Here is an 11,054-nt window from a genome sequence, read left to right as displayed (position 1 = left end):
ATGCACGAAAATAGCCTGTTCTTGACTGTAGTCAGAAATGGGTGTTTACAACATGGATTTATAAATTATCTGCGAGGTATTTTAAGCTTAAACTGTCACAGACACATTCTGGGGACACCTGAGACTTAGATAGAATAACAGGACACAGGATAGATTAGAATGAGCATCTTTTAAGTCACTGCATCAACATCTCTCATCATTATGAGACACAAAACTTGGTTGAGATGTTTTATTTAAAAGTCATAAAAACAGGTATAAAATGGTTATTTACGGTAAAACAACAATATTAAAAACAATGGAAATATGCACTAGCTGTCAAAGTGGTCAATATGAAAAATAAATATTTGCTGTTTATTAATGAGTTATTGTATTCATAACTTTGAAAAACTAATTAACCATTTAAACATTCAATTAGCCAACATTTTTATCTATAGCAACTTAGAAATAAGGAATACAAACAATTCATCTTAAGAAGGCAATAAACATGAGAAGTGCTAAAAAATACAAAGATTGAAACATTGTTCAGAATAGTACAAACTAGAACAGAGAGGGATTTAATAGTGAAAGCATAGTGGGGTTTTTTTTAAGTAATTTGAATGGCTCTTAATGGCAGGATGCCATTAAGTGTTCATAAGAGATGGGCTTTCAGTTGTTTCTTGAATATTGTCAGGGATTCAGCTGTCCAGTTAGGACAGTAAGGGCCTGGATGAGAATTGTGTTGGATGCTCCGTTAGGAAGGGCCTGATCTTCCTGGTATAGTGCAGTGCAAACTTAAATGACCAAGCTGTCATGTGGTCATCAAAGATTACCACAAGATTTTTAGCGAATCAGGATGGAATCAGTTGATGAGCCTAGCTGGATGGTGAAATCATGTTGAATCGTCAGAGTGGCTGTGAAGACGAAAAGTTCTGTCTTTGCCAGATTGAGTTGCAGGTGATGTTCTTGTATCCATGCCGAGATCCACCAGACAGTCCAAGATCTGTGCAGCTACCATCAGATCATCAGCCTGTAATGAAAAGTAAAGTGTCATCAGCATAGTAATGGTAGGAGATCCATGTACCCCTATAATAGAATACAGTACGGTTAAAAGTTTGGACATGTTACTATTTTTAATGTTTTTGAAAGAAGTCTCTTATACATTTATTAAGCCTGCATTTATTTAATCAAAAACACATTTTTATTTTAATATGCTTCGAAATCATATGCATCATTACTCCAGTCTTTAGTGTCACATGATCCTTCAGAAATCATTCTAATATGCTGATTTATTATCAATGTTGGAAACAGTTGTGCTGCTTAATATGTTTTTTATAACCTGTGATAATTTTCAGGATTTTTTGATGAATAGAATGTTAAATAACAGAGTCCAATTTTTTTGTGCATATTTAGGAAAATTAGCCAAGTCTCGTACTGATTAGATTAAGGAAACTATATAAAAAAAGGGAGAACAAACCCTGGTCTTGTGACTGTATCAGGTCCTCTAGACACTAAACTGTTTTTATCTTTCTAATATATTGTGAAACTAAAATCAATGAAATTAGTTCCATGAGTCCTGAGAATGTTTTCTGAAGGTTACCAGTAGGTGACGCCAAATGACTTTTTCTGTATTATGAGTGAGTCATTCATTGAAATAGGCCATAAAAAACGTTGATTCATGCAGAACGCTGCTTAATACAGAGTTTTATTAGTCATTGCATTATACATCTAACTTATTAGTTCAATATATTTTATATTATACCATACTTACAACATGTAGGAGTCTAACAATCCATTTAAATTATTTTACAAGAATTCAAACCTATATAAAACCTTATATCACAGTAAGTGCTGCATTCACATTTGTATTTAATTTCAAATGTATTATATATTTTATTTAGCATAGCTTTTTCACAAGGTTATAAATAAAAAATAATTTGAACCAGTAAAAAAAATGTTCAACGATAAAGATTTTCAATAATGAATAGGCTACAAATTCCTCGTTGCGAACAACCCTGTTTGCATCTGTTGGCTCGACTCTGTAGGCTACCTGTTCAAAACCTATATTTGCTTCTCTTCAGAAGCCCTTTATAACCCCGTGTTGTCGTATGGATATGTTTTATGATGGATGCAGGGCCGTGCACAGACCTTTTGAGGGGCATGTGCCGAAACTAAAAAAGGGTACCCCCCCCCCCAACCCCAATAAATAACACAAAATAATAGTATCAAAAGCTTTATATTTATTCACTATTAATGACAGTTATATAGATTTATATATATATGTATGTATGTATGTGTGTGTGTGTGTGTGTGTGTGTGTATATATATATATATATATATATATATATATATATATATACACATGTGCTTGAAGACGTTTATGACTTCAATGTGATCCACTGGGATGTCCCTCTCAACACACATTAATACACAGACTACATTCTGCATGATAAAATATAAAGAAGCACAGTGACCTGATGATTCTGTAATATTTTTTAGTTACTACAACATTACTGTAGTAAAACCATGTTTTTCTATGTTTATACATGTGAAGACAAGCGGGGAGTAGTATACAATACAAGATTAAAAAAAATATCTAGCGAGCAAATACTTAACATCGTAAACATTAACCATACTGTGTGACCATATATAATATGATTAAATGTTAATGAATTAAGTGTATCAGCAGATAGCCATCATAAATCAAATAAGAAATTTCTTAGAAATATATTTTACCTAGCTGACGAGGATCACTCGCTTTGTGTCAAAGTCAAATGCAGTTATATGTGTGGAAATGTGCAATGTGCAAAAACATCATCACATTAGGCTACGTCATCATCAATAGGTTATGAGCGCTCAGTTTTTCCTGTTGTAAAATACGTTTGGCCAAAATCTCAATTTACAAAAGATGTAATACTACTGTATGCACAGGCTATTTAAGGCTATTTGTATGCTATTGGCTATGACTAACTTAGATGGCAAATGTGACCTGATCCAGCAAAATGAGTCACAGTGACCCAAATTTCAAAATTGATTTGGTATCAATGGAAAAATGAGACAATAAGCTTTAAAATGATATCCTAGTCAAAGTCATACCTTGAATGGTTTTAAAGATATACCCATTTTAATTATGGTTGTCTGCCCTCTTTTTCAAATTGAAAACCTGAGAAAATCGCTTTTAAAGTTTTTTGCCCGTTTTTTTGTTGATATCTTTCAAAATCCATTGCATTTAAAGGGATAAACTATTTATTTTACAGCTTAATTTGACCAAATACATTTTTATATATACATAAATGCTATTAAACCAGGATGAAGCTCAAATTATTTTAAAGTATTTATTTGAATTAACCCTTTAAGACCTGAAGGCTTTTTAGAGTTCTTTTTTTTTTTCTTTTTTTTTCTGAGCGACACACACAAAAGTAAAGACTCATAACTCCAAAACTGTAGCAAGGAGAGTCAAAAGGTAGGTATCATTTGATAGAAAACATTTTAAATTTTAAGAAAATATAAATTACATTACATTTGGACATTTTCTTGCGGAGAAACAGCTGATAAACACAAAAAATATATATCATTTTTTTTAAAATAATTTTTCTTTTTTTATTTGACATGGAACACAATAAGATCGCTAAAAAATTCTTTTTTGGTGATGCTCTCCTATATGTGAGCTGCATCTGGTTCAAATTTCGTGGTGATATTATAAAGAATAGTTTGAAAAATTGTTGTTCATTTTTTTCCGCAGCCAGGTGGCGCCAACGGGCGGTAAACTCCGGTTTAGAGGTGCTTCTCAGCACTCGTTAGGAGTTTTTCAAAATGGTTAGATGCATTAAAAAGATGAGATTCTAAGCTTTAAAACAATATCTATTTTGTTATTCCACGTTGGAAAACGAACATGGATGGGTCCGGGAACATTGGATACACACTGCATCCCGGAGAGATGAGAGACATGTTTTTAGCCAAGTATGTTAAATCATTTCGTGAGTAATATCTTGTGATCAACGCAATATATTATATTGATTTTGGATTCATTTTAATCTTGAGAATCTGCTTTAAATATTGATGTGCCATTTTTATGATCTGTGCATTTTTCATGAAGTTATGAGCACGTGAAATACATACTTGTATTCAGTTAGCTGCTGTGCTATTTTTGTTGTAAACGCATATTACTCAGACTCATTAGAGGGTGAAAACAACGCAACAGAAGCATGTTGGAGGCTTGATATTAAAGTTTAAAGTCTTTGGTTTTGTATGCAAAAAGAATTTTTGTGCTACCTATATGGATTCAATTTTTATTGGCTTTTAAAGAGAGACACGCAAATGGGAGTTTTATTTTATAAGGCGCGCTAGTCTGACAGGAGGATGGCTGGACCGATCGCGTGCCTGTCAGTCGAAACGGGGCTTCCCATTGTTAAAAATCAGCGTTTAGGTCAGTGTGTTTACATTTCTAAGCTTTTTGATTTGTTCTATACAACGTGTAACACCATATTTGTAGAGCAGAGATAATGACGTTTCAGGGGATACCGGGAAATGCTCATAAGTGACGAGAGGAGTTGAGAAGTTCATTTCCAGCTAATTTAGTGAAACCATGTCAAATTTAATAGCCATTTAAATGCCTTTACTCGATTATCTGGACTACGAAACTTTGGGAGATTATTTTTGAAAGTCTGTTCTTTGAAATTAGCTTAAAAAAAAAAATCGATTTTTTCATTGTTTTTCCACATTATCGGCCCATATCTTAAAATAGAACGTTGCGACTTCCGACTCATTTCGCCAGATCGGGTCACAAATGCTAGCCCCCTCTCTCTCTCTCTCTCCGCCGCCGGTCTCAGGCTTCAAATGCATAAAATATGAAACTTTATAGACATACTAGTGTTTCTTTCGTAAAGACAACGACTTGTAGCCTAATTATTCAAACAACAAGATATTTATTTACCGTTGCAAGTCGTTCAGCTGCTCTGCTGTGGAACTTCAGTTCGCGGCACTCAGGGGGCGGAGTTAAGAGGTTTGACTGACAGTTTGAGCGGAACCAAAACGATTTTGTCACAAGCTCTTTTTAATACCTTTTATTAGGCTAAATATATTTGTAAATCAGTCAGACATGCTTAAAGGGTGACCAATAGCATTGATTTATTGAAGAAAATGAATAAATAAAATAAAACACCTCCAAAAAAAGGGCACTTCGGAGTGTAAGGACAAAAAAGGCATGTGATCTGCACAGGTTGAGCCCTACCTGTGCACGTGCCTGGATGGATGGATGCACTTTTTTGGATGACCCAGGATTTTTTTTTTTTTTTTAATAACTCAGATTATGTTCGTCTGAAAGAAGATACACCATTGTATAGGGGTGAGTAGCTAAATCATGGGATAATTTTCATTTTTGGGTGAACTATCCATTTAAACTAGGCCTATATCTGAGACAGGGATTTTGTAACCAATGTTAGAGGGTTATTTCCCTTTAAAAAGTGTGTGGGAGAGTGAACGTGCAGACATCATATTAGTCATGAACACTACAGTGTGAAAACAAACAAGGGATTTCCAAGGGAGTTCCTCCTCTCTCCCTTATCAACCAGCTTGAATGGACGTAATTTGGCTCTGCAGTGAGCACCACTTGTGATAACAGACGTGATATTTTCTGCCTGTGCTTCTGTGTGAGAAGAGGGCGGGGTTGTGCAAACAAACAGCCGTGTGCGCGCCCATCAATCTTCAGTAGCATACTTATCACTCAGAGGAGTAGGTTTGAAGTTGCAGACCGTCTGACAGCAATTATGAGAGTCGTGATTTCTTTCCTGATGTTAACAAACATACTATGTGCGGGATTTCGTCTGGCTTCCCGAGAACTGAACGGTAAGACATTGCAATACAAGTTTGCAGATGTAGCGACATGCCAACATCAGCGATAATAAACTTTTATTATTATTATTAGCCTATTTAAGCGTCAAATCACTAAATTTGTTCAGTAGTTAAATTAATTGACTCTCATCTTTGTTGTTCGCGCAACAGAGGCGCGCGCCTCTAGCTGTTTAGGGACTTTTCACATTCTTGAAAGCAGCAGAACTTTAACACTCTGCCACTGTAAAGGGACTGCAAAGATTAAGATACCAGGATTGCGTTTATCCAGAGTTATGAACGAGCCTAATGTTTTGCGTTTTTCAGAATGTCTCAGAACTCATGAAGTGCAATGCGAGGACATGGTTACCTCCAAGGGATATACATACTGGGTGCCTCAAGACATGACAGTTTACCTGAGAGATCGCCATTGCGAACATGGATGGTCTCACGCGGTGGGCACGCCTTGTTTTAGGTTTATAAACAAGATGATATAAAATATAATTAAGATATCTTTTTGTAATGATTCCATTTTATTTTGTGCATAGAATGGAACGTTTATTGCTGACTCAACAATCAATGGGAAGAAGTTACGATCTGTTGTGGCTGTGACTCCTGAGAACCTGACATTGTGCACCTGTGCAAACCTTCAATGGCAAATCAACTGTGACAACATTCAGGTAGTAGCAACATGTCTATCTGTCTGTGTGTATTTACACATGATAAGATAATAAGTGCTGAATAAATAAATGCAGTGCATAGGCTCTAAAATCATGTGCTAATGATATTTTTGTTCCTTTACAGTTTTACTGTACTATCAATTATGCAGGTAAGCGCCATGAGACATCACACCATTAATGCTCTAGTCTAGAAAACATCTTAGGCCTGTTTATTAGAGGATTGGTTCACCCAAAACTGATAACTGAGACATCATTTACATATGTTGTTTCTGATGATTTTATTTCTTTAGCAGAACATGAAAGGAGATGTTAGGCAGAATGACAGCCATAAAGGGTTAGCTCACCAAAAAATGAAAATTCTGTCATTAATTACTCACCCTCATGTCATTCTACACCCGTAAGACCTTCGTTCATCTTCGGAACACAAATTAAGATATTTTTGACACAATCCGATGGCTCTGTGAGGACTGCATTGCCAACAAGACAGTTAACACTTTCAATGCCCAGAAAGGTACTATTTAAAACAGTTCATGTGACTAAAGTGGTTCAACCTTAATGTTACGAAGTGACGAGAATACTTTTTGTGTGCCAGAAAAACTAAATAACGACTTTATTCAACAATATCTAGTGATGGGCGATTTTAAAACACTGCTTCATGAAGCTTCGAAGCTTTATGAATCTTTTGTTTCGAATCAGTGGTTCAGAGCCCGTATCAAACTGCCAAAGTCACATGATTTCAGTAAAGGGGGCTTCCTTACTGATAAGTGTTTCGAAATTTCAGTGGTTTTCCACTGGGGGGGGCGTGACTTTGGCAGTTTGATATGCGCTCCAAACCACTGATTCGAAACAAAAGATTCATAAAGCTTCGAAGCTTCATGAAGCAGTATTTTGAAATCGCCCATCACTAGATATTGTTGAATAAAGTCGTTAGTTTTTTTGCCGCACAATAAGTATTCTCGTCACTTCATAACATTAAGGTTGAACCACTGTAGTCTGATGAACTGTTTTAAATACGTCTTTAGTAGCTTTCTGGGCATTGAAAGTGTTAATTATCTTGCTGTCAATTGAGGCCTCACTGAGCCATCGGATTTTATTAAAAATATCTTCATTTATGTTCTGAAGACAAACGAAGGTCTTACAGGTGTGGAAACGACATGAGGGTGAGTAATTGATGACAGAATTTCATTTTTGGGTGAACTAACCCTTTAATAACCATTCACTTCCATTATATGGAAAAGATGCATTGTGCAATGATAATGAATTTGTAACTGAGTAACATAAATCCTTTTTAAATAGTTTTTCAGCATAAATAAGGTGTGTATTTGCTTGTGTTTGTTTAAAGTAAAACTTCGAGCTACACACGACTCCCTGCCAGGAAATTACACATTTCCAGAAGACAAAGAAGGTAACCAATATAAACTTCTTAAATTAGTTATAAACTCCACCATTAATTAAGGTTGTCTTTACATATATTACAATGCACACCTCTTTCTTGTCATGTTTGTTTCAGCAAATTCTTCCAACTGGCTAATTCCTGTAATTGTGGCGAGTGTGATTGTGTCTGTTACCATCCTGTCTTTTACCATTTATTTTTTTTGGAAAAAATGTCTAAGAAAGTAAGTTCCTGTTATAAATGTTTGTGTTCAGTATTGTTGTTGTTGGTAGGGATGTACTAATGATATTACTATATCAAGATTAGAATATTGATGTGCCTCAAGTTATGTTATACACAATAAGCAACAAAAAGCATACCAGTAATATTTTGTTTTGCAGAATGTGTAATATTTGTCTTAGATCATATTATAATATTTAAATCTGTTTGTCCAATTTTTCCCTAGGCCTGTGTACACTCCTCCATGTGAAGGTGGATCTGAGACAGGATTGTGAAATATGAAAGTCCAAGTCGCAGTCATATAGGTCATCGATAGTTAGTTCTGTAAAAAAAAACTCTATATGGCATTATTTGTTTGCAGATGGTAGCTGGATCTACTATATATTAAGTGTCTTTAACTACTATGTAATAACATTTAAATGATTTGATACAGTGCACTTATTGCTTAAAGCCATGTGTTTACATTGTACTTACATGTAAACATTTCCTGCATGTAATTACCAATTCCCAAACTTGTATCCCACCCTGATAGCAGCAAAAGTTTTTTGCAATAAAACATGAACAAAATAGGTATTCAGGTACTAAATAGGTACTAAATAGGTATTAAATAGGTAATAATTTTTTTTTCGTCTTAAGTACATTAATGTAAGGACATCTAATATAAAGTGGGATCAATAAACTGTTGTACATTAGAGAGCTTTAAACTACATGTCATAACTCATGACTGGGAACAGCAACTGTGCATCTGTGACCAAAGGCTGATGTAAATACTAATGCTGCCACTGTACCTGCAACAGTGACCCCACCTAATGTGGATAGTAATGTATTAACTTATTGTACAAAAACACTCTCCTCATTTACAGTAATAGTGTTTTTTTTTTTTTTTTGTTAAGGTCATATACTTTTTAAATAAACATTTTAAATGGCTACTTGAGTCTAGTTCATGATTTTGTGTTGCCTTCGTGCCTGATGGTTGTGATGTTACAAATAATTACAAAATGTCTCTGCATGCATGAATGTAAGAGCTTCTTTGAGGAGTGCATGACTTACTCTTATGACATCAGCTGTTCTAATGATAACTTAGTGATTCACGCCTTGGGCTTTCTCTTTTGGCAGTTTTCCCAGTCGCAGCTCTTGTAGTATGACTATGTGTTTTAATTTGTTAAATTGTCTGAAACATATCCTGACCTGATCCCACTCTCACTGTGCTCTACTGTTCAACAATGTGCTTTAATACTAACACCATTGTAGTGTAAAAACTTTAAATAGTGTTTAAAATAGAGTAATGAATCGACACAAAATTGCTGATAAATCAGGCCAATTTGCTATGCAGAGCAGAGAACAGGTTTATTAACTGTACTGAAAGGGTTACAAATAAGGTGCAGGAATACATGAATAATTATAAATTGAATGCAGCTTGAACTGAATGTAGTTACATGCAGCTACAATTAATTGCACATGTTTGATAGTAGTAGTAATAATAATAATATAATAGTATAATAATAATAATACGGAATGAAGTATAGCAAAGGAGAAAAAGCTACCCTTCCAGATGTTGAAAAAAATTTATCTGAAAGGTAAAATTATTCTATGACATGTACAGGCATATGGATATTTACTTTTTTTAAATTGTGCATATTTTAATTGAAGATATGTCATAGAAACAGGATTAAATCAAATTGAATGATTTCACTCAACAAACCAGGTTGTAATGAATGCAAAGATGTCTGAAATGTATAATTCATGGAAATATTGAAACCCCATTAATTACAATAATTATTAGGGTCTAATTTTTTATGTTTTGACTTCAAAATAAAATATAAATTACAAATCCCTCATTACCACCACACACACAAAAAACAAACAAACAAACAAAACAAAAACCTTTAGTTTTCAACATAAAAGCCTACAATGTCATATTTTCCAGGTATTTTTCAGGCTGAAATTTCACAAATGTTGATGTGACAGATGAAATGTCAAAATAAATAAAAAATATGCATAAAATTGTCATAAATACGGGAAAATAATATTAGATATTGGTTGTTGTTCAGCAGTGTATTTGATCTCTTATTAAAAGCAAACTGCTCTCAAATTAAAAGCAAGAAATAAGATTAAAAAAAATAAAATCTATTAATTACACAAAGGTCAGATAAAAACTGGAATTGCACACGACATTTCTGTCCCCTCACTTCTGAAATGATTGCGCCCTGCTCGCCGCATTCGCAATGCAAACGAAGTGTGTGTGAACCTTCTTGTCGTATACTGGACGAGCGCTTGAATTTTTCTTTTCAATTAAGTAAAACAATTTTTATTGTTGAACACTTTAGTTATGGGACGTTGATAGACTATGTTTGTTTGTTAATTTCTTTCATAGTTACGCGTTATTTGCATCATGGTGAAGCATATATGTGGGCGTTTTAAATCCCGGTGAAAGAAACGCGGCGATAGCTTTTTTACTTTTATTACAAGTTTTTATTTTTATTACAAATTTGTAATCTAGCCTAGTTCATTTTTATTTAATTTTTAACTGAACAATTGTAAATTTCTGTTTCATTTTAGTTTTTCATTGTTTTATTTTTAGATTTAGCTTTTAGGCCTAGTAGCCTATTTTAACTTTGCGGAGAAAAAGACAAGAAAGAAAATTATAAAATAAGTTATTGTTCATCGTAACGTTTCTGTTACTGTGGAGCAACTATGCTGCAGGACAAAATGATAAAATGTGGTGAAGACGGGGCTGTGGGCTCTGATAATGCTGCAGGCCCAGGGGCATAGGCCAAAATCACGGGTGAAATCAGTAAATCCCCATGTCGTGTCATGTCCTGGACTGCATAGCGGAATTAAGCAGCACCACTTCAACGTCAAGGAAGGACAGACGTATTTTTTGTGTGCTCGCGTAGGACTATTCGCCTCAGTTTTATCTAGATCTGTCAAGCTACTGAGGAAACTCCACTTTCATAGGC

At 34.5% G+C, this 11,054-nt stretch overlaps 1 protein-coding gene across 5 annotated transcripts in view; it reads right to left on the bottom strand.

Annotated features, from left to right (window-relative positions):
• Positions 1-149: 149 nt before the first annotated feature.
• LOC125242810 overlaps positions 150-11,054 on the bottom strand; it is a 55,910-nt gene continuing 45,005 nt past the window's right edge. For 2 of the 5 annotated variants that reach the window (XR_007178917.1, XR_007178919.1), the window contains one exon: positions 158-1,006. The gene's annotated coding sequence lies outside the window, so the exon portion shown is untranslated. Of the gene's footprint in view, positions 1,007-11,054 lie in introns of all 5 variants that reach the window. The other 3 variants (XM_048151779.1, XR_007178916.1, XR_007178918.1) reach the window with 3 other exon arrangements.

The sequence above is a fragment of the Megalobrama amblycephala genome, linkage group LG13 (assembly GCF_018812025.1).
Source record: "Megalobrama amblycephala isolate DHTTF-2021 linkage group LG13, ASM1881202v1, whole genome shotgun sequence".
Taxonomy (NCBI): Eukaryota; Metazoa; Chordata; class Actinopteri; order Cypriniformes; family Xenocyprididae; genus Megalobrama; species Megalobrama amblycephala.
This window is presented reverse-complemented; position numbering and strand designations above follow the sequence as displayed.